Below are 25,574 nucleotides of genomic sequence, written 5' to 3' on the forward strand. Positions count from 1 at the left end.
TTGAGGACTAAAATTTTTATAAAAGCAGATACCGAAAACGCACAAAAAGCATTTAAGAGAGAAACTAAACAGCAAATAATCCAAGTAAGATCAATATTATATGGTTTGGTTTGTGCATATTCAAAAACAAAAAATAAAATAAAATAAAATAAAAATTTTAAGTTTGATATTGCATTTCCAACGCTGCTTTTTTTGTTATTTCATTTGTTCTTTCCACAAATTATGCTTGATTATAATTAAGTTCCACATGGCCATTACTTACAAATTGTGTCTATGTTAACAGAAATATGAAATTCACATCACACAAACTTGCACGATCAAATCTTAAGAGAACATAATCCTAATCGCTCAATGCACAAGGGTGAGTTTAGAATTACACTTTCTAATTCTTTTTTATTTAATAAAAACCCCAATGAAAGATCATAAAAATTTAGATATAAAAATTTTCAATCACCAAACAGAAAACAGGGGAATGAAAACACAGGAAACTTGTTTTACCCTTTTTTTCATCTACATATTTTTTTTCTGGTATTTCAGGCAAGCAAAAAAAAAAAAAAGATATTTCAATAAAGAGCAAGTTGCTCAAATTGATTTATCTTGTTTATCGGGCAATCTTGTGACATGTTGATAATGCTGATGAATGCTAGAAAATTTCTGATGCAAACAACTCTATTTGGGATGATAAGCTTAATTTTACAGGTGATAAGTATAAATAACTTTTGTGGTTAATTGAATTTGTAATTACTCTTAGCCCTATTCTAAAATTTGTTGGCTGCTTCAGAAAAAAAGGATATTTCTCACTCATCTTTTATCTCCGAGTAAAATTTGATAAAAAGCAAATATAATAAAATGACAAACAAACAAACCAACTAAGAAAAGATTAAATTTTTTGAACAGAGCATGTTTTCTTCTTCTTGGGGGGGGGGGGGGGCAAGGATTATAGTTTTTGCTATTAACAGACAGGATCCAATGGTCTGAATAAAAATGAACACTTTTTATTTATTTATTTTTTTGGGAAAATGGATGCAAATTAACCAAAGCCAATAAGAACACAGACGTTACAAATGAACAATAAGTTAAAACTCAAGCAAAAAAGAATGATAAGATTAAAACAAACCAGAGAAATTTTTTCTTGGAAAGTAGATGGAAATTACGTAAGAACTGCTATTAAAAGAAATTATTAGAGGATTTAGGAATATGTGTACCTCTTTAATTATCTGGGATCAGCGAGTTGATGAGCCCTGTATTCGCCTTGAGCATTAAGCAAGAACTGGTATTAAAAGAAATTATTTAAGGACAATTTTAATGAGCAAAAGATCACTGTTAACTGCAGAGGAATTTGTGAGTAAAAAGCTGAAGAGAGGAATAACAATGAATTGCAAAAGAAGAAGACTTAACCAAGCACCCCTTTTATACCCGATTTTTAGGATTTAATTTTGAAGTTCCCAATCAAGAACAAAGACGAAGCTTTAATAAAGCATGCAGTGAGATACAAGAAATGGATCGGCCAAAATACCTTACGAAGCGTTTCATATTTTCTAATGAAATAATTAAGTTGAAGTTTTCGACGAATAGATACCTGTTGTGCTTGAATAAGTTTGGCATATACATTACTTGTATCCGGCGAAATTGAAAAGCACATTGATTTACAGAGCTTGTTAGTAGGGAAGAGCTTCGTAAGATGCCTGATAAAAGATAAGGCAAACTAGAGTGCAATCATCAAAGTAGGATCAATAGTGAGTTGATCAGTTATGCTTTTTGTTATTTCAATTGTTCTGTCCACAAATGATGCTTCGTTATTACTAATTCCACATGGACATTATTTAGAAACTGTTCTTATGTTTAACAGAAAAATGAAAACTCGTCATCATACAAAACTGTGTGAACAAATCTTCAATTTGATTATTATAAAATAAGAAGTTTCATTACTAGATTATGCGGACGTTAATGTTAGAGATCTCATCAGATTATCATATAATTTACCAAACGCTTTGAGAAGAATAAGAATGAATTAGTTAAAAATTGAAAAATAAATAAATAAAGAGTACATGCAAATATTGTTACTTCCAATCACCAAACTGAAAAACAGGGGAATGATAACGGACGAGTCCCTGATTATCCTCTCTCTCTCTTTTTTCAATCTCTCTTTGTGTTATGATTGAATAATTGTATAGAAAGTGTGACGGTTGCTGCAGCATTATGAAGTCAAAATTGAGAACGACATTAAATAATCAATCTCTTTATGTATTTACTCGAATGTCTGATAGTGTTCAGACCAGGATTTTCAATAAACACAGATTCGAAATCCAAATAATTGAATAATTGTGTACGTTCAAATTCAGCATTTAATTACTATATAATTAGACATAAATGTGTATTTTTTATTTAGCCCATTTCGGCCCATGTTCACATAAACATATTTCTGTGGATGATAACATCAGGACCTCTGATGCTTTTTTCTTTTTTTTTCTTAATTATCAGAGATTTTATTTTTAACTCTGTAAGTATTATTCGTTATTTAGATATAAATTTTTGCAATCACCAAATAGAAAAACAGGGGAATGAAAACAGAGGAGCCCTGTCCTAAACCAGGAGTAGGTGTTTTGCCTGAAAGTACCACTTTCCTAGCAAATCTAGTGGATTTACTGAATAAAATTTTTACATTATTCTGTTTCATCTTTGTCTCTTTATCCTATGCATTCTTGTTTGGCATCGCTGCATTGTCCTGTAATCCGCGTGCCTTAGTGAAAAGAGTAATGGGTAACTGTGGTTACGGGAACTTGAGAGGTAACGATGAGGGTAAATTGGTAATTTTGAGGAGCGATTTGCTTGCATAATTCAATGCATGGAAAGAGATGTCCCTGACCAAAAAATGGGACTATCCATATCTGAGGATCAGAGCTTGACATCTTTGATAAATAAATATGCTTACTGGTACTGTTTTTGCATATGTCTTTCACGAAATCATTGTATACGCTTACATGGGGAAGAAGATTCAGATAACTTTCAAAATCTGAATCCGCCTGATGGACAGGCCTGACCACACAGCCCCGAGACAAGGGAATCCAAGCAACTAATCTAAACCATTCTCCTTTAGTCCTTTATTAGGTTGTTCAAAATGAAATTATACTGATGATAGATAATTTCAAAACAAGGGAATGAAAACCGGGGAGCTCCCCCCCCCCCCCCAACAAAAAAAAAGAGTTCTTCTTATTTTATATATTTTTCTTGGAATTTTAGGCAAAAGAAAAAAAAAACTGAGAATGATTTCAAGGGAACAAGTGGATAATAACTAAAATACTTATTTTTATATATTTGATATATGCGCTCACTATTAATAGAACTTATTAGATACTACAACTTAAATAACTTCCGGTGGTTGATTGAGGGTATGTTTGGGATTTCCTTTACTTTCCAAGAATTAATTTCTACCTTGATTCTGAACAAAAAAATAATTTTACAAATAATTTATTAGGGTGTTTGGTAAATGATGATTATTTGACAATCAATTTTTAAATGGTTTACTATACAAATCTGGTAAATGAAAATTAAAAGTTTAAAATGTTCATGTACAATGACAAAAATGTACTTGTTTACTTGTTTGTAATTTATTTAGAATATTATTATTTAAATCTTTTTTTATTTACAAGATTTTTTAAGAGCATATTCAATTTTCTTTATTACATATTTAAATAATTTTTTATTAACTATTTTAATTTGCAATAAAATTAACTTCAATATTTTTTTAACTAAAAAATTTGTTATGTAGTTCGTGATATAACAAATACTAACATATCATTAAATTGATTAATAAATTAAGTGCAAAAAAGAAAATGCAAAAATTTAATCTTTATAGTTCATAGAAATATAATATTATATACATGTGTGTAAAAAAAAAACATATGACCATAATATTATCCACTCATTAAACTTGCTGCACTATTATTTCTGAATCTCTCCATCTCTCGACCTTCAAGAACATTACTACCATAATCTTCTTCTTGAATTCAACCTCCATTTCCTCATCATCAACAATGCGACCAATTTGCCTTGATAGCCTTTCAACTCCTCCCACTTTCCTCCCTTTTGCAGGCACTCTTTTTCTTTTTCTTTCTTTAATAGCTTCAATGGGAACAACCTCATCTGACGACAAGTCCATTCTTCAACTAGGATCGAGTTGGTAGTAGATATTCTAGTACTCTCAAACGATGCCCAAACGGGGTCACCAGTGATTGTTGTATTAAAAGACATTCTATTTAATTTTCCTCTGACTCTTGGTCGATACCTTTTGTACAAAATCTATTTACTTCAGGAATTTTCTACATATGTCGATATCATATTAAAGTGAATTCAGATCCTATATTATTGACATTAAAATTTAGCCGAATAGTAAAAAATTTCCCTTTTTGTTTGTCACACAACTATATAGTCCCATTTTTGGTTATAAGCTCACGATATGCAAGGGAAATGAAGATCTATTAAAAACTTCCCCATAATATTAAACATTAAACAATCTCAACATTTTGTGCATATGGTGCCTCGTCAACAATTTGATGTTCATTTTGTTGCTCGGAGGAATATGACTACCTATTAATTAATTAGCAAGAACTGCGTTGCGAGTCCATGTTTTTTGTCGTTTGGATGGAGGATGTGCTATCTTTTTATTGTAGATGCTTTGTAAGGCTTTTGATTTAATGATTGAATGCAGTCAATTAACAAAAGCTTACATACAGTATTATGTAGTTGCTGAGATGTCTGTTCTTGATAAATTCGATTTATTTACACCCAAGCCAACGGAATCAAAGCCTTTTCGTTAATAATATACACGGTAATTGTTTTTGTCAAATTGATTTCTGGCTAACAAGATCTTTGAAAGCATTTATTAAAGAAGCCACTGACTCATAAGAAAGCCATGATTAAATACACAGCGAAGCATGTGAGCTCGTTTTTCAATCTCTTTGATCACTCATAAGCTTTTCTATACCACTCACTATATCATCCTTTTAAATCAATTTTGACTGATCATCAGAGATCATGCACCCCACCTTGAGATGATTGATCACCAATTTGGCATTGTAACGTTGATCACCTCTAATTGGCCATGCTAAAATTGGGACCCCACAGCCAATTGCTTCTACAGTTGAATTTTATCCACAGTGAGATAAAAATCCACCTATTAATTGATAATTCAGTTTCAATAATTGTGGCGCCATTCCATCTATTATCAAACCCTTTTTACCGACTCTACTATCTAAACCACTACAAAAATAAGCTGGTTAAATGACGTGGAGGATCCAATCTATTTACATCAGTTTGAATTACCTAAATAATCGGTGGATTTGATGCTTCTAAATCATTGGCTAATGTTGAATAATCATTTAAGGTGGGACCCATTTCGGTACCAAATGACATGTATAACACGGATCCACATGATTTCAAATCTAACCATTGAATGATCTCATCTTCGGTCATGTTAGAACTCCGCCGGTTGGTTCTCATCTCACAATCACGAAGCACTGAACCAGCCGATTTGTAAAATTGTTCAGGTAACAATGGGCCCACTCCCCACACTGGCATCAACACCATCGATCCCTCCACTTTCTTCATCCAGTGTGGTTGATCACTCGGTTCTGATGGACCTATTTTCTCTGAACCGGGTGCACCTCACAAAGGTTGTGGACCACCAGGAAGGGACCCGTGAGGCCTGCGTTTAAGATCCGATTCGAATAAAGCAATATCCTTGGGTAACCCAAGAAGTAAACGGGCCTCTCCCGGTTTGACGTCCTGGATGCGAGCCTGCCGCATGGCACACTCCACAGCTGCTGAGCAAGCATCAGAAGTGAAGAACCCAACAATGGGAACTTCAAAATTCTTTAAAACATCAGCCGTCCAGCCCATCATAACGCCGATGACTACGCAAACAGGTCGGCTTTCGGGTTCCGGGTTGAAAGGAGGTTTCGAAGGCCTTGAAGCATTTGGCTGTGCATGACAACATGGTGGTGAGAAGGAGGTGATGGTAGTGGTTGAGATGGGGAGGGTATTTCGGTAATTTCAAATAGAGGGTATTGGTGAAGAGAGGAAGGGGTGATGCTGGTGGTGGAAATGTGAGAGGGAATAATGAGGGTAGATTTGTAACAACGAGAAGTGATTTGCTTGCATAATTCAATGCATGGAAACAGATGTCCCTGACCGAAGAATGGGACAATCCAAATCTCAGCCTCAGCAGCATTCGCAACAGAGCTTGACATCTTTTATGAATTATTTGAGACTTAATTGTTATTGACTGCTTTTGCCATCTTTCATAAAACATTATTTGTTATATATAAAGAGATGACTTGATGGAGAAGCAAGTGTTTTACTTTTATAGTTTTACTAGAAGTGTTGCTCTGATTTTGATAATTTGATTGTTAGTTTTAGTTGGTTAGTTATGAGAAAGCATCTTTCACAAAATTCATTCCAGTTTCAACTAAAATTAACAATACTGTTCAAATTAATTACTGGATCAACAAATAGTCATAGGCAAATCTATCCCTAGCGCTAGATCTTGAACATAATTATTATCATAATCTCCCCTTCCCCCTTCCCCCACCCCCCACCCCCAAAAAAAATTCACTAAATATCTTTTGTTATATAATGAACAAGATAAGTTGACAGAGAAGGGTTCTACTTTTACTAGTAAATGAGCTTTGAGTAGTTAAGAAGGTTAGTTTTAGTTAGTTAAATATCTACCATCCGAATCAAAGTTCCTTAGACTATTATTCAAGTGAGATGCTTGAGTAACATATACTTGTGTTAGTTGGTGCCTAACAATTCGTGTGATACATGAAACCAACCACTATGAAATCCAAATGAAGCTGGTAGGATTAGATTAATTTAAATGAAAATAAAAATTTGTTTATGCTATTTATTAATCTTATAATGTTGAAACTTGAAAGTTAATTCTTCAACCTGTCAATTGGTTCATGACATGGTTTAATATTCAAGTAAATAAATTTATCGTTTAAAATTAATTTTTCATGTGGTAAAAGCAATACAAAATATGGGGTGGAGAGAATAATTTGTAGGGTATACCCCCACCATTTATTTAATTTCATTAAAAAAAAAAAAAGAAATAAAGGCTTGTTCAACATTCAATTAAAATTAACAATTCCATGATAAAATTACTTGAGAATAAAAAAAAAAAAAAAGTAACACAAAAACGAGGAATTTTTGAGTAACTGAAGAACCATAGATGTTTTTTGGTCATGAGCAATTTTTGAGTTGAGACAGAACTTGTATAAAAAAATAGTTTTGAAAACTTCTTTTCTTTTTTCGTAAATATAGATATAAAATTTTAAAATCACCAAACACAAAACCAGGAAAATGGAAGGAGAGCCCCTGTTTCTCCTCTGTTGCAAGAACAAATTCGGTTTCTACAGTTGTACCTTCTAAATGCACCATTTGATTTGCTTTGTCTCCACGTAAGCTAACGGAATTTGATGAAGACAAAATAGATATGAGTGGTGCTATTCACACCCCTCAATAATTCTTTCAAAACCCCTTTTTTTAATTATACCGCCTTGAATAATTTCAAAACTGACTTTTCCTCTTATAACACCACCTTCAATTCCCTTAATACCCTTGTTCGCTATGAAAATAAAGAAAATGCCTACATAAAAAGCTGGCTCTGATAATCTACTTGAATTTACATTAGAAAAGAGTGGACTTTGAGAAATAAGAAGTCAATATGGAGAATTTTACCAAAATAATCCATTTTTATATACAGGGAATGATATTTTCTGATATAGGGAGGAGTGGAGAAATTAAATTTAGCAAAATAAAGAACCTCCATCGAGAAGCAAAAATGATGATATCTTTGTCGTGAAGAGATTTCTGCCTCATACAAATTTTTTATTCTAGAATGCTTGAAACCGAAAAGTTCTGTAGCTGTTTCAATTCAATTGCATACATTGACGAAACATTAAATACGGAAAAAAACAAAAAAGAAATAATAGAACATGGGGATTTCGAGAACTTCTAAAGAGAGAAATCTATTTATAAGCATTGAAAATTAGCTCATTAAATTTGAAAGAATAATATACAATCTCACTGTTGGCCAGAAAATAATAGTAAGAACTTGTGAACATATATAATCAATTGCTTTTTACTTAAGCTTTTTCTCCGTTATTTTGAATGGGTGCAAAGAAGAGAAGTTTTGTACCCAAATCCAACTCGAATTGTGTAGGCAGCTTGCAAGAGCTTCATTAGATTTTTATTTGTCTTTTAATGTAACTTCCTTCGTGGTTAAAATTGTAAAAACAAATGCGGTTTTAATAGAATTAATTATTGAGGAGTGCCAAATTTTTGAAATCGTAGCTAATAATCTCGTCCTAACTTATATTGTTTTTTGTAACCAATTGTTTTTATTTTGAGACTTGTTCATTGGTCAGTAATTAAAATTTTTTATGACAAATTATTTTAGTCACCAAAAGATATCTTTTTTTGGCGCAAAATATTCCCTTCAAAAGTGAGTATTTTGAGACAATATTTCACTATTTATGACAAAATAAATAGTCACAAAATATAATTATAGGCGACCAAATTATTTGGTAACTAAAAGAGGGGTGTAAAATTGACTAAACAATCTATGACACAGAATATTAGTAGCCAAAATTATTGTTCTTTTGGCTAATTTTAAGACCATTTTTTTTTTGTCATATATAATTACCTACAGTGACAAAATTAAAAAATAGTTGTTGAATGTTTTGTCTTGAATAATTTTATATTTGATAACCAATTTTTTTTTCTTTTTGAGACATATTACTTGGTCCCTGTTTCAACTTCTTTTTGACGAACTTTACAATAGTCACAAAAGACTTTTTTTTTTTTTTGGCATAAAAAGTCTGTCCAAAGTTAGCTCTTTTGGGACAATATATAATCTTTTATGACAAAATATATAGTGGCGAAATATAATTATTTTTTACAAAGTTATTTCGTAGCTGAAAAAGAGGTGTAAATTTAGTTAACCTATTTGTGACATAAAATATTAGTCTCCAGAACTATTATGCTTTTAGCCAATTTTAAGACCCTATTTTGTTGTCATGGATAATTACCTATTTTCAAAAAACTAAGAGATAGTAATCAAAAGTTTGTCTTGATTGACATTGTATTTTATGAGCAAAATATTTTGTTTCAGTGACACTTTACTTGGTCTCTGATTAGACTTGTTTGTGATGATTAATAGAATTATATAATAACCACTAAATTTTTTTGGGTTAAATTTTTATAGATACTATTAATTAAGTTGTTGACGAAAATGATCGAACCAATACTAATATGGGATACCATCTACAGCCGTAATACTTATGAAGTGAGAAATTATAATATGTAGTGAAAAAGTTTTAACAGTAATCCCTAGTATTTAGAATTATTTTGACTGCTTTATTTATTTCCAAAACATAAAATTCTCAACCCAAAATTCCCCGCATTGTGTTTTATTTTGTCTCCTCCCTCAGTTACTCTTATTAACTCACGGCTTGACAAAAAAAAAAAAAAAATCTCACAGCTTGATGGTCTCCTCTCTTTAAAAATAAAAATCCCTAGTTACTCTGCTCAAACTCGTTAATATTTGTTTCCACCACCTAAGCAGCCACTAGTATCTTTTTTTTTTCGCAATTAACTTTTGCTGTGTTTCGTGGTTTCGATGGAGATCATGACAATAATTGAACGATGGGGATAAATATCAAAGAAGTGAGCTTACATGCCCTATATACCGCAACAAATACGCATTCTCGATTTTCTTATAAATTTATTTTCTTAATCTGAAAAAAATTGAATGTTTAGAGAATTTTGAAGGTTTTGGTGTATGCATTAATATTTTGATTCTATTTATGTTGTTTAACTAATGAAGATGATACATCAAGCCTCTTTTTGCCCCCTTGTTGTTTTTATTCTTGTGCTTTATATACGGTTCAAGTGTGATACACTTTAGTTTTTCTCAAGTGTTTGTTAGTATTTCCCAAAGCAAAATTTGTCACAGACTTTGAGTTCAAAAGCTGAAATCATAACTAACATACTTCGATTTTTTATTTTCCTTTTTTCTTCGGGGTCCCATATATCTTTCTATATGGCATTGCTTGAGAAATTGGTGTACGTAGATCGTAATATTCTGTAGAAATAAGCCAGTATTTCATTAGGTACATTGTTCAATATGATAAGTACTGTATGGAAGTTTTACAGATAAGCTCCTTAAATATTATGCATTATGTTTTTATCATATTGTTGCTTGGAACTTTGAAGGATTGGCCACAGGGCTTTAGTCCTACATGGACATTTTATATTTAATAGCTGGTTAGGCATTTTATTTGATGTTATTTGGACTTGTAGGTCTTAAAAGTTTTGTTCAGTAATTTTATAATTCAGATTTCCATTGTGATAAGATAGTAATTTTTATTGTGTCAGATTCTGTCAACTAATAGTTAGCTAAAATATCTCACTAACCCCTATTGGTTAGGGTTTTTTTTAATTCACATACTTGATTTTTATTTTTATTTTTATCTGTGGAATCCCATGTATCATTCATAAGAAACAAGCTGTTATATAATCTATTCTTTAGATCCATTTATATGTAGTGGGCACTCTGATTTCTATTATTTGAATTTTTTGCTACTGTTACTACTCTTTCGGCCCTTCAAATAGGGGTTAACAAAAAAGGTGAGTATATTAATATAAATTCAAACTTTCTTTTTCCAATTTATCCAAAATAACCTACTATATTATTTTAATTTCCAACTTTTGTCATAGTCTAATGGGCAGTTGTCTTGTCATTATTTGGTTTCAGGTAAGAAGAGAGAAAGTTAGTGAGATGATGAAAATTTTACAAAAACTTGTTGATAGCTATGGTAATTAAGTAATTTGAGTTCTTTTTTGTTGTTGTTGTTTTTTATTCACTTTTTTCTGTCTTAAAACAAATAACGAGTTTTCGTGTTTTTAATATTTCTTATAAACTTCATGTTGTTTGGTATAAAATTAAGTAATTCAAAAGGTCTCATGTTGGATGAAATTATCAATTATATGCAGTCCCCGCAAAATCAAGTGGAGGTAACATTGCTACTAAAAAACCTTATTAACATAGTTATAATGAATTAATCTTCTTTAATATATTGCAATATTTTTTACTATTTCTAGGCCTTTCTATGTTGGTTTTGGATCATTGTAGTTGCTGGTTGTGATTTATTGTCGCCTATGGTTGCTGACTTTTGTTTACTGCAGCTACTTTATTAAAGCAATTTTGGATATTGAAGTTTATGGCCAACTTTTATTAGATACTTCTGACCTTTATCGATATATTTTCTGAACCTTTACACTTAAGATATGTGTGTGTGTGTGTGTGTGTGTTTTAAAGTAATTTAATCCTTACTAACATTTTCTAAAAAAATCAATTACGTAAATGATTAGGAAAAGACAAGCAAAATCATTGTAAAGTGTCTTATGTGCACCGTGGTTTCTCAAGTCTCATGTGCAACATGTGAATGAAATAGTACTTGAAATAATAGAGACTTTGTTTTATGACTCTTATATTTACATTTCTTTGCAAGGAACCATACTTAATTGTACCTAATAGAAGAGATAACTTTTCACTATATAGTCTTAGTATAAAAAGATATATCTTCTATAAAGTACAATTAATGGGACATGTCTTTATACTGAGACATCATTCATATTTATCACACAATAATAGAAACTACAACGGTAGCTGGAATATTATGAAGTCAAAATTGAGAACGACATTAAATCATGAATTCTTTATGTGTTTACTCGAATGCCTGACAGTATTTAGTTCAATTAACACAGATTCGAAATCCAAATGATTGAAGAGTTGTATGAGTTCAAATTCAGTATTTAATTACTATATAATTATACATAAATGTGGATTTTGCAAGCTTGAACCCATGTATGTTAGCCCATGTCGACCCAATAAACATATTGCTCTGGATAATAATGTCACGGGATCTCTGATGTTTCTTTATTTTAACATAAATTTTATTCTTAACTCTATAACTATGCATTATTTGGACAAAAAATTTTGCAATCACCAAACAGTAAAACAGAGAAATAAAAACAGAGGAGCTCTTTCTGTCTTTACCCTAAGCATTATTCGTTGGCATCGCTGCATTGTCCTGTAATCTGTGTGCCTTGGCGAAGAGAGAAATGGGTAACTGTGGTGCTTGAGACGTGAGAGAGAATGATGAGGGTAGATTTGTAATTGCGAGAAGCGATTTGCTTGCAATAATTCAATGCATGGAAAGAGATTCCCCTGACCAAAAAATGGGACTATCCATATCTGAGCATCAGAGCTCGACATCTTAGATAAATAAATATCCTTGTTAGTATTGTTTTTGCATATATCTTTCACAAAATCATTGTATTCGCTTATATAAAGAGGACGATTTAGATAAGTTTCAGCTAAAAATTCTAAATTAAATTCCTAATTAACAATAAAAGATAAACCCTATTAATCGTCCACCAGGTGCCTTGTAGCCTGCATCATAAGTTTAGATTTAAATTTTTGCGATTACCAAACGGAAAAACGGGGGAATGAAAACAAAGGAGCCCTATTTTTTTTCATTTTTGTCCCCCTTAACTCTTGTCCTTATACAAATATTTTTCCTTGGAATTTCAGGCAAACGAAAAAATATTGAAAATTATTTAAAGCGAACAGGTGGATGATAACAAAAATATATTTAATTAACCAAATCAAGACACTATATTGGTCGTCAATGTTTCAGCATCACTGTCTTCTTCAGATGTTACTTGTTTTTCACATTTATTTTGCGCTGTTGTGGATTAATATGGTTTTGCTGGGTGCACATTTTTAGTCACATTTTTACGTGCTCCTGTATTTTCTCTCAGTCCTTTTTAGTCACATTTTTATGTAGAGTCACCTTTTTTAATGAGGAATGTGTCATTTTAATAAAATGAAGAATAAACTAAAAGGTAGAAGTACGCGAACTCTAATGCAATATACCTTTTCAGTCAGAGTCAACTGTTTGACAAGAGTCGAAGTCCAAGGTTCTTTTTTACAGGATTTGAGCTACTTCTTTTATTCTTCTTCCATGTTCACTGATATGAAGCAGTAGAAAATCAATAATATTGAAAAAACAGAGGAAACTAAAATTGTTTATTATCATGAAATCACAATAATCATGAATCTGTACATTATTCTCTTTATATACATCAGTAGTGATTTTAACTAACTAACTTTTATAACTAATCATAAAAGCTAATTAGCTAATTATCTAACTAACTATTCAGCACAAGAAAGACTATAACAGATTCTAATAATCTTCTCGTGTGCAAGAGATTACAAAGCCACCAGGCTCCAGCTGGCAAGCCATGTCATCCACTTGTATCTGTGAACAGCTGGTGTTACAATCCTCTGCTTCACTGACCATTCTATGCATATGAGCTTCCTTAACATCCCCTCTCAAGCTCAAGGGTCTACTAAATACATTGAGCTTGGATCTAAAGTAACTAAACTTAGGGAATGACAGGGGCTTAGTGAGGACATCTGCAACTTGCTCTTCAGTAGGAATATACCTCACTTCCAATTCCTTGTTAAGAACTTTGTCTCTAATATAGTGAACATCTAGCTCTATGTGTTTTGATCTTGAATGAAAAACTGGATTTCTGGCTAGATCTCCAGCACTTTGGTTATCACACCATAGAACAGGAGTTGGTAATTTTGTGATGTTAAGCTCAGAAAATAAAGATTGCAGCCAAGAGATTTCTGAGCTATCTGCTGACAAAGCTCTGTATTCACTCTCAGTACTAGATTTAGCTACAATGGCTTGCTTTTTAGAAGACCAGGAAACCAAGTTATTGCCAAGAAAAATGCAATAAGCTCCAATAGATTTTCTGTCATCAATGTCACAAGCCCAATCAGCATCTGAATATCATGTTAATCCTATAGTCTCCAAGGTTCCCTCCTTCTGAATGTAGAGACCATAAGTGACAGTTGCTTGAAGATATCTGAGTACCTTTTTGCAAGCTAACCAATGTTGAAGTGTAGGAGCACTTAGGTACTGACTAAGCTTATGGACCGAATATGCAATGTCTGGTCTGGTTAGAATTAAGTATTGCAACCCTCCAACAATGCTTCTATAGAGAGTTGCATTCTCAAATTCTGCACCCAAAGAACCCTTAGCTGATCTTTCCAACTTGTAGCCTGTGCTGAAAGGAGTGTCAGTTTGTTTACAGTTTTGCATTGAGGCTTTAGACAACAGATCCTTAATGTACTTAGTTTGAGAGAGATGCATCCCATTATCTGTATAGCAGACTTCTACACCAAGGAAATATGTCACTAGACCCAAGTCTTTTAGTGCAAAGACCTTGCTGAGCTTAGCAATGAAGGATTCCAGTAGATTTGAATCTGGTCCAGTGATCAAAATGTCATCCACATATATTAAGATAAGAATTATACCCTTGACATCATGCCTGATAAACAGAGAAGTATCAGCCTTAGAATTAGTGAAATTCCAGCTTGTAAGACATCCCTTAAGCTTATCATACCAGGCTCTTGGAGCTTGTTTTAAGCCATAAAGGGCTTTGTTTAGTTTACAGACATATCCTCCCTCTGAAACAAAACCTTCCGGTTGTTGCATGAACACATCCTCAGTGAGATCCCCATTAAGGAATGCATTATTGACATCAATTTGCCTAACCTTCCAGCCTTGCATGACTGCCAAGCTAAGAATGACTCTGACTGTAGAAGACTTTACTACAGGGCTGAAAGTTTCTGAATAATCAACTCCAGCTGTCTGATGAAACCCCTTTGCAACTAAACGAGCTTTGTACTTAGAAACTGAACCATCAGTATTATATTTGGTTCTAAAAACCCACTTGCAGCCTACTAACTTGTATTCTGGATCCATTGGTACTAGGCTCCAGGTTTTGTTTCTAATGAGAGCATCAAATTCATCTTGCATTGCTGCCTTCCACTTAGAATCAGACAAAGCTTCACCAATATTAGATGGTTCTAAACTGTTATGAGCTGTTAAGAATGCCTTTGGTTTGAATATGCCAGCTTTGGCTCTGGTAATCATAGGATGAGTAGATATGATGAATTGTGGAAGTGAAGAAAGTGATCTGGAAGTTGATAATGGCATGTCTGGAGAGGTGTGATTTATTGTAGATAAAGGTGTAGTGTTTGAGATTATAGGTGGTGTGATGTTTGGGGTTTCAGCTGGTGTTAGAGTGCAATTTATGCACTAGTTTTGCATTATTTGCTTCCCTTAATATCAATGTTTCGCACTTAATAATAGTGATTTACTTGTGTTTTACTTTTGTAGGTGCAATTCTATTGATTGATGATAAAATTGAGCTATAAGATGATGTTTAAGGATGATTGTTCTCTTGGAGAAATTATGAGCGTCAGAAGAACTTTGTTGATAAGGCGTGGGCGCGTGCTGTCAACTGCGGACCTGCAGTTTTTAGTTTAACGTGTTTTGTATTTTTGGTTATTTTTGTAATTACGAATTTAATATTTCAGATATTAGGATTTTATTTTAAATAGAATTCTAAAAGAGAAGAGGGAGAGAGTATTTAAGGGAGGAATCTATTGTGAAAAAGGGGGATTTTTGGATTGGAGAAAAAGAAAGAAACCCTAGATTTAATTTTTCTCTCCTCTCTATGAAGAACTAAACCTATTTTTCTGGTTGAAGGATAACGAAGCTTTGATTCATCACTACTGTGAGATCTTTCTTGTGCTTTAATTGTTTTATTGCTTTTTGGGTATTTGTTTATTCTCTGAATTAGTTTCATGATTATGTTTGTTAATTAGGTAATTGGCCACTATTTAATTATCAACTTAATCTATTGTCAATTAAAGGATTCATCGTATGAAGAATTTAATGCTTGTGACAAATAACATAGCAGAGAGTTGTGTTGTGAGAATAAACAATCTAATTTAAATGAATCATCATATGTGTTGATTAGGATTTGGGTCTCTCTGGTTTTTCAGGCTGTCAATTGATTAAATTCTATGATCGTATCTAGGGTTGTCTATTGATTAGGGAAATAACCAACGGTCGTACCTTGGTTATCGACTAGTTAAGGAGAGATTGGCTATTAGAGGGTCTCAGTAGCTATAACCGGTCTATTCATGAGTAATAATAATCTATATTTGAATCAATGATCAGTAGTCGAATCAAGCTGAGTTAATTCCTTCAACCAGAGCTTTCTCTAATTTGAATTACAACTTTAATTTGCATTCTTGTTATTTTAATTTGATTTTTATTATTGTCAACAATTCCCCCATTTTACGTTTTACGTTTCAAAAGGATTTAATTAATTACCGATCTCTGTGGACACGACCCTGCTCAATCACTATACACAATTTATTTAGAGTAGGAATTTATTTTTGTTGGCTTCGACAACCATCAAATTTTGGCGCCGTTGCCGGGGATTGGTGTCATTTATTTAATCCTTTTTATGTTTTACTTGGTGTATGGTTCGTTCTTCTCGTACAGGTACACTTTCGTTTGATCCTGAAATTGAGAAGACAGCTCGCCAGCTGAGACAGCAGACGAAGCGAGCTAAACAACGATCATCGTCGCCTTTGCTTTCTGAAATAGATACAGTACCTGATTTAGTTGAATCATCTAGCAATTCAGAAGAACAAGTGATGGATAGACCTGCACCTGTAGAAAGAACTCTTAGAGAGTTAGCTGAACCAGACTTGAATCAACAACCACTCTGCATTCAATATGTAGATTTGGAGGTAAATTTTGAATTAAAGTCTGGTCTTATTCATTTATTACCCAAGTTTCATGGTTTTGCAGGTGAAGATCCTCATAAACATCTTAAGGAGTTTCATGTTGTGTGCTCAAGTATGAGGCCACAAGGCGTGATTGAAGAGCAGATTAAGCTGCGTGCTTTTCCGTTCTCTGTAGATGGGCTGGCTAAAGATTGGTTATACTACTTGCCTCCTGGATCGATTACAACGTGGAATGGTTTGAAGAAGCAGTTCCTTGAGAAGTACTTTCCTGCTTCAAGAGCTGCCAACATCAGAAAAGATATTTGTGGGATCAGACAACTTCCTGGGGAGACTTTGTATGAGTATTGGGAGCGATTCAAACAATTGTGTGCCAGCTGTCCTCAGCATCAGATTTCTGATCAACTTCTTATTCAATATTTTTACGAAGGACTGTCATTGATGGATAGGAGTATGATAGATGCTGCTAGTGGAGGCGTGTTGGTGAACAAGACCCCTACTCAAGCAAGCGAGTTGATCTCAAATATGGCTGCCAATGCACAATAATTTGGCAGCAGACAAGATGCCACTTCAAGAACGGTGAATGAGGTAAATATTTCTTCTGTTGAACAACGTTTAGATAAACTTACTTCTCTTGTGGAAAAGTTTGTTGTAGGTAATGTGCAACAGGTGAAGACTTGTGGCATTTGTTACAATATAGGTCATTCAACTGATATGTGTCCTACACTTCAAGAAGAACCCGCTGAACAAGCCAATGCAGTTGGAGGATTTCCAGGCATGCCTCAGAGGAGGTATGATCCTTATGCACAAACATACAATCCGGGATGGAAGGATCATCCCAACTTCAGCTATGGAGTTAGGCCGTCAGGATTCTCACAACAGTATCCACCAAGACAACCAACACCTCCACAGTCAAACTCCAAGTCAGGTATATCTCTTGAAGAAATTGTTAAATCACTTGCGACTAACACTCAACAATTTCAGCAGGCAACTACAGCAAGCATTCAGAACTTGGAGAACCAAGTGAGTCAATTGGCAACTACGATGAGCTGTCTAGAGTCTCAAGTATCTGGGAAATTGCCTTCACAATCTGAGGTGAATCCAAAGCAAAACGCCAGTGCCGTCATCCTTAGAAGTGGGAAGGAGTTGCAAGAGCCTAGTAAGAAAGTGACAGAGCATGTAGAAGATGAGCTTGAAAAGAATGAATTGATGCCTAAATCTCAGGATGCGCAACCCACCAGAGCGAAACCCCTACCTATTGTGATACCTCCTCCTTTTCCAAGCCGGTTTGCAAAATCCAAGAAGGAGGAACAAGAGAAAGACATCCTTGAGACATTTCGCAAGGTTGAGAGAAAATTAAGAGGAGATGAAAGAGTTCATATGGGGGAGAATGTTTCAGCAGTTCTCCAAAAGAAATTACCTCCCAAGTGCAAGGATCCAGGTATGTTTACTATCCCTTGCAAAATTGGTAGTGTTAGAGTTGAGAAGGCTATGTTAGATCTAGGAGCTTCTATTAATGTCATGCCTCGTTCTATTTATTCATCTTTGAATATTGGTGCATTAAAAGAAACTGGCGTGATAATTCAACTAGCTGATAGGTCTAATGCATATCCTGATGGGGTATTAGAAGATGTCTTAGTACAAGTTAATGAGTTGGTTTTTCCTGCTGATTTTTATATACTTGATATGGAAGATGATAACTCCTCTAATTCTGTCCCAATTTTGCTAGGAAGACCTTTTCTTAAGACTGCTAGAACTAAAATGGATGTACATAAAGGGACTCTTACTATGGAGTTTGATGGAGAGGTTATAGAGTTCAATATGTATGATGCCATGAAATATCCCAGTGAGGAACATTCGGTATTTTCTATGGATGTTATTAACCCTATAGTGCAGGAAGTTTTTTATTTGGATGTTGAAGATTCATTGGTAGCTGCTTTAAATAACAGTTTGGGCCTCAAAGGATTGCAAAAGGATGAAAATGAGTTTGTTTTAAATTCTGTATTGCAAGAGACAATTTATGAATTAAATTCTTTGAGAACTTTAACTCATCATATGTCTAATAATGAATTACCTTCATCTAATGCAAAACTTCTTCCATCTATTTTGCAGGCACAAAAAATAGAGCTTAAACCATTGCCTAGTCATCTAAAGTACATGTTTTTAGGAGATGATGAGACACTTCCGGTGATCATCTCTTCAAAGCTTAGTACTTTAGAGGAAGAGAAACTTATTAGAGTGCTACGAGATTACAAAAAGGCTATTGGGTGGACAATTGCAGATATTAAAGGGATAAGTCCGTCCACGTGCATGCATAGAATACTGCTGGAGGAAGATGCCAAACCTTCAATTCAAGCTCAACGCCGTTTGAATCCACTCATGATGGAAGTAGTGAAGAAAGAAATTCTAAAACTTCTTGATGCAGGTATAATCTATCCAATTTCGGATAGCAAATGGGTAAGTCCGGTACAAGTGGTACCAAAGAAAACTGGTATAACAATTGTTGAGAATTCTTATGGTGAGTTAGTTCCTACCCGAGTTCAGAATGGGTGGAGGGTTTGTATTGATTTTAGAAAGCTTAATTCACTCACTAGGAAGGATCATTTTCCTATTCCTTTTATTGATCAGATGCTTGAAAGGTTGGCAGGAAAATCTCACTTTTGTTGTCTTGATGGCTATTCAGGTTTTCATCAGATACCAATTGCGCCTGAGGATCAGGAGAAGACTACCTTCACATGTCCTTTTGGAACCTTTGCGTACCGACGTATGTCATTTGGTCTTTGTAACGCTCCCGCCACTTTTCAGAGGTGCATGGTCAGTATTTTTTCAGACTATGTAGAAAACACTATAGAGGTATTTATGGACGATTTTACAGTCTATGCTGATTCTTTCGATGATTGTCTCTATAATCTGAAGAAAGTGCTTGAAAGATGCATTGAAACAAACCTTGTCTTGAATTATGAAAAATGTCATTTTATGGTAGATCAAGGCATTATTTTGGGTCATGTAGTCTCTGCTAGAGGAATTGAGGTAGATAAAGCTAAAATATATGTTATTAAATCTTTACCTTATCCCACATGTGTGCGGGAAGTTCGTTCTTTCCTTGGTCATGCAGGTTTCTATAGACGATTTATCAAGGATTTTTCGAAGATAGCTCAGCCTTTATGCAAGCTTCTTCAGAAAGATGTGACGTTTGATTTTAATGAAGCATGCAAGGTAGCATTTGATAAACTTAAGGAGTTGTTGACTTCAGCTCCAATTATACAGCCACCAGACTGGAGCCTCCCTTTTGAGATAATGTGCGACGCCAGTAATTATGCTGTTGGTGCTGTTCTCGGACAAAGGGTTGGAAGAGCTGCTCATGTGATATATTACGCATCAAGAACACTTGATAGTGCTCAGTGCAATTACTCAACAACGGAAAAAAAACTTTTATCTATTGTTTTTGCTTTAGAAAAATTCCGTTCATATTTATTGGGTACTAAAGTGATTGTTTTTTCTGACCATGCAGCTCTCAGATATTTGCTCGCCAAGAAGGAAGCGAAACCGAGACTTATCCGCTGGATCCTATTGCTTCAAGAATTCAACTTGGAGATCCGTGACAAGAAAGGAACAGAAAACTTAGTTGCAGACCACCTTAGTAGATTGACCACGAGTGAAGAAGCAGCACCTTTGAAAGATGATTTTCCAGATGAGCATCTCTTTGTAACTTAAGGTATGGTTCCTTGGTACGCTGACATTGTCAATTACTTAGTTACAAGAACACTACCTAGTGATCTGACGAGGGCTCAAAAGGATAAAATTAAGAGCGATGCTAAATACTATGTTTGGGATGACCCTTACTTGTGGAAACATTGCTCTGACCAAGTCATCAGAAGGTGCGTATCTGAGTTTGAAATTCCTTCTATTCTTCAATTTTGTCACTCATATGCATGTGGTGGTCATTTTGGTCCCAAAAGGACAGCATCCAAGGTGTTAGAATGTGGTTTATTTTGGCCTACTTTATTTCGTGATTCATATATGTTTTGTAAGTCGTGTGAGAGTTGTCAAAAGACTGGTAATTTAAGTCATAGAAATCAAATGCCACTTACCCCTATTCTTGTATGTGAAATATTCGATGTGTGGGGCATTGATTTTATGGGACCTTTTCCCTCATCTTTTGGCAATTCTTACATTCTTTTAGCAGTGGATTACGTTTCTAAGTGGGTAGAGGCTAAGGCCACCCGGACTGACAATGCTAAAGTTGTTGTAGATTTTGTCAAGTCTAATATTTTTGCCAGGTTTGGTGTACCGAGAGCGATGATAAGTGATAGAGGCACTCATTTCTGTAATCGAGTGGTGGAAGCTCTGTTCAAAAGATATCATGTTACCCACCGAGTGTCTACCGCCTATCATCCACAGACAAGTGGACAAGCTGAGATATCAAACAGAGAAATCAAGTCTATTCTTGAAAAGACAGTTAGTCCAAATCGAAAGGATTGGAGTTTGCGATTAGATGATGCATTATGGGCGTATCGCACCGCTTACAAAACTCCCATAGGTATGTCTCCTTATCGTTTAGTATTTGGTAAGCCTTGTCATTTACCTGTAGAACTTGAGCACAGAGCATACTGGGCGGTTAAGCAATGCAATATGCGGATGGATGAAGCGGGAAAGCAGAGGAAGTTGCAGCTGCAAGAGTTGGAGGAGATTAGAAATGAATCCTACGAGAGTTCGCGATTTTACAAGGAAAAGACGAAGACATTTCATGACAGAATGATTTTGAGAAAGGAGTTCTCTGTTGGTCAAAAAGTTCTTCTCTTTCACTCTAAACTTAAACTTTTTCCTGGTAAATTACGTTCCCGTTCGGTAGGACCTTTTATTGTTACTAATGTTTTTCCTCATTGTGCAGTTGAGATTCGGAGTCCAATCTCTAATAAAGCCTTTAAGGTTAATGGTCATCGTTTAAAACCTTTTTACGAAGGTTTTTCGGTGAATATTGTGGAGGAATTGGCTCTCGAGAATCCTATTTATGGAGATTGATACATAAATGTGTCTAGCCAAAGACATAAAACAAAGGCGCTTTTTGGGAGGCAACCCAAATGATTTGTTTATTTTGGTTTTTGTTTTATCTTCTTTAAAAAAAAATGAAAAAAATGAGTTTGCTTATTTTGGTTAGAAGAAAATTTTTGATAAGGTGTGCCCACGTCTTAGCTAATAAGTACTTCTGTAATTTTTAATGTCTCAAAGTTTTAAGGCGTGCCCACGTACTTATTAGAAAACTACTTCTGAAATTTAATGTGTTTGCTTATTTTGGTCAGAAGAAAATTTTTGGTAAGGCGTGCCCACGTACTTATTAGAAAAGTACTTCTGAAATTTTTAGTGTCTCAAAGTGATTCATCACTAAAAAAAAAAAAAAAAAAAAAAAAAAAAACCAAAAATCGAAAATCATCATTTATTTATTTATTTTCATTCCTTTCTTTCTTTTATATATTTATTTATATATAAAAAAAATTAAAAAAAAACCAAAAATCGAAAATCACTGTTCACAAATCCCTAATTCAAAAATTACTGTTGATTATCGTTTTACAGCAGCATCAGCCCCAGCCGCAACCAGCAGTATCAGCTCCAGCCTTCACCGCGCAACCAACAGCAACAGACGAGTACGCCCAGAACCAGCAGCAGCGCGAATCAGCCTCAGCGTAGCACATCAGTCCCGCGCGCATAGCGCAACAGATCCGCAACACAGACCCGCAATGCGAACTGGCTCTCGCGCGAAACAGCCCCGCAGCGCAACGAACCAGCAACGCGAACCAGCTCTTACGCGCAATAGCCCCGCGCGCGCAACACAGCAACGAACCAGCACCCGCAAAGCAAGCCTCAGCAGCGCGCACAACCAGCCCCAACTCGCGCAACAAGCTCCAGCCGAGCAGCAAGCGCAACACAACCAGCCTACGCCCTGTATTCCAGCCGGGTAAAATCGAAATCCGTGAGTGCAATTATTGTAACAATGCCGAAGAGGAAAGCATCTACTTCCAAGTCGTCGAAAAAGACACCCGTCGCAAAGAAATCTAAGATTGCCGCTCCCACTACGGTTCCATGGAACATAATTTCATATTCACGCCAAGCCGTGAGACAAAGATCGAAGCATGGAAAAGGCATGAGTGTTTTGCCACTTGCGGAATCCAATCTCGGAGGGTGCCTCGCATTCGCGACTCAACAAGAGAAAGAGAGGTACAAAGATATTTCCACGCGCAAAATACTTCCAGCTAAGTATATTCATTACCCGACTCTTGAAAAATTAAATGTTAAAGATAATTTTGATTCTTTGATAGATAAGATTGGGTTGCGTAAGTTTGTTGATGTTGATTGCTTGGGTTATGTTGAGTTGATTAGGGAGTTTTATGCTACTTTTCAATTCACTATGCCGAATGATTTTACTTTGCATACCCCGGATGTCATTAAGTTTAGGTTAATGGGACGAAATTTTTCACACTCTATCACGGATTTTAACCTAGCTTTAGGATTCATTGATGATGATTATTCTACTAGTGATGAATATTTAGGAACAACTTGTGACTTTAGCGAAAATTTTGAGCCTTATGGTCTTTGGCGTAATTTATCTGTTGATCACAATGCCTATGACCCGAGTAAATCAAAGAGTTCTTTCTTACGTGATCCTATTTTGAAATGTGTGCATCGATTCTTAGCATATAATTTTTTAGGCAAGAAAGATCACTCAAGAATTTTCTCTAAAACTGAATTTTATTTTATCTGGTGCATGTTAAATGATGTGAGGCCTAATTTAGGTTTTTGGTTAGCGGATCAATTTCAAAGTGTGCTTAAACGGTATAGGACTTTATTTCTTGGTCCATACATTACTCTGTTAGCTATAAACCTATGTGTGCTTGATCCTGACAATAATGATTTGCATCCTGCTTGCAAAAAGGAATTTTTGGATATGTCTGTGTTTGAAAGAACAGGTGTGGTCGAATTCAAGGAGGGGAGATTTCAGTTTACTGAACCAGGACCCACTCAACTTCCGAAGAAGCTTTATGCTAGGAGTGGTGCTACCTCTGATGACGAGTTTGACGACAACACTGTTGCCCCGCCAACTATTCCTTCTACATCCGCACCACCTTTGAGCATTCAGTTAGAGAAAATGGAGCACAAGTTGAACAAAATGGAGCAGAATTTGGCCGCATACTTCGAGAGTGTGGGATTTACCCCACCATTTCCGCCAAGCCCATAGACGTTATGTGGATCAAAGCTCACAATTCAGGGAAGTTTCTTTTTGCCCTTAAACTTTTATCCTTACGCTTTAATTTTTATGTGAGCTTTGATTATCTTACATTGGGGACAATGTAAGTTCTTGGTGTGGGGGAGGGATTTTTGCATTATTGATGTCTGGAAGTAGTATTTTCACTCTACTCATTTATTTTTACTCTACTCATCCTTAAATGATTTTGGAGTTAGTATGCTTTATATATTATTATTTTATCTTTTCTTTTCTTTCTCACTACTTTTTTCCCATCTATCTCAAATTATTTACATCTATTTTTTTTTTCCTATCATACTCTTTCATCACTCATATTTTATCTTTCATTTTTTTACTACATACATCTTTCTCGCTTATTATCATTTTTACCTTTCCTTTTATATCTCATTCATACCTTCATCTCATTCTACACCACTATTGATGATTGATTCATTTGAAGAGTGTACATGATTTGATGGCAAATTTACCAACTTTGTGAGGATTTGAGCCTATGAGCAACCACTTTGCTCTAATTATTTTTGTTATGTGAATATCAATCCTAGTTTGTTTATTCTAGAACTTGCTTTATTATGCATGTTGAAGCCACATTACGGGATTTTATGCATTAAAATGATAAGGGCAAACCATTTACCATTTTTCTATTCTCGCATTTTCCTTTTTCTTTACCCGAAGACCTTTATTTGCTACCTTTGTTTGAGCCTTAACCATTACCCATCTAATTCTCTCCGTCTACTTAACCATTTTTCTTCTTTTTGAGCCTCAATTTAAGGAGATTTTTGGACTCATTGTATGGATATATTTTGTTGCTTTTTCTACCTTGTATTAAAGTTTCTCAATTAGATCAACAAGCATTATGCTTGAATTCAATTGTGCAAGGTTCGTTTCTTTTGTTTGATTCGAAAAAAAAAACAAACAAAAAAAAAGAAAAAAAAAGAAAAAGAAAAGAAAAAAAAAGGAAAAAGAAAAAAAAAGAAAAAAAATCGAAAAAAAAATCGAAAAAAAAATGTTTACATTCTTGGTGACTTGAGTAGAAATAAGCATTTTGATATCATAAGTTCATTCAATGAGTTCATTCTTCTCGTTTTGATCTCTTTTTCTTTCATAAACCTTTCTTTTTCATTTAACCCCATTACAACCCTTTTAAGACCCTTAGATTTTTGCATTTTATTCATGTTTTGTGGATTGAGATGTGATATATAAGCAAGCTTATGGTAATAGCATTCTTTGATTTGATTTGAGTGTATAAATGACACCCTAAACACTTTGAGTGCATGGAGTGAAGTCAATGATAGGGTTATTAAATCTTGTTGCACTTGAATTTTGAATGGATCTTCTTGGTGGTTGAATGTTCTTATTCTATCTTATGAGATTCTATGCTTTAAAAATCCTTGTCTCTCGAATGTTGATCGACTTAATTTCTTGAGGTATGCTTGTTTAAAATTGTTTTTGGATGAGTTGAGATGAGAATTTAGTGGAGATTTGAGATTAGTCTTGAGTTATATGCTTGAGGACAAGCATCATCTTGGTGTGGGGGAATTTGTTAGAGTGCAATTTATGCACTAG

General features: G+C 34.5%; 2 protein-coding genes and 1 non-coding gene across 3 annotated transcripts in view; 1 reads left to right on the forward strand and 2 right to left on the reverse strand.

The window, feature by feature from the left end:
• The window catches only part of LOC102628208 (protein ENHANCED DISEASE RESISTANCE 2-like), an 81,420-nt gene that overhangs the window by 12,534 nt on the left and 43,312 nt on the right, over positions 1 to 25,574 (forward strand). The window lies entirely within an intron of this gene.
• LOC107174813 (disease resistance protein At4g27190-like) overlaps positions 1 to 25,574 on the reverse strand; it is an 82,931-nt gene that overhangs the window by 5,703 nt on the left and 51,654 nt on the right. The window lies entirely within an intron of this gene.
• On the reverse strand, positions 17,042 to 17,148 carry LOC127902854 (small nucleolar RNA R71). Its single transcript, XR_008055491.1, has one exon. It is a non-coding gene; the product is annotated as a small nucleolar RNA R71 (small nucleolar RNA).

Source organism: Citrus sinensis, chromosome 5 (genome assembly GCF_022201045.2).
Source record: "Citrus sinensis cultivar Valencia sweet orange chromosome 5, DVS_A1.0, whole genome shotgun sequence".
Classification (NCBI taxonomy): domain Eukaryota; kingdom Viridiplantae; phylum Streptophyta; class Magnoliopsida; order Sapindales; family Rutaceae; genus Citrus; species Citrus sinensis.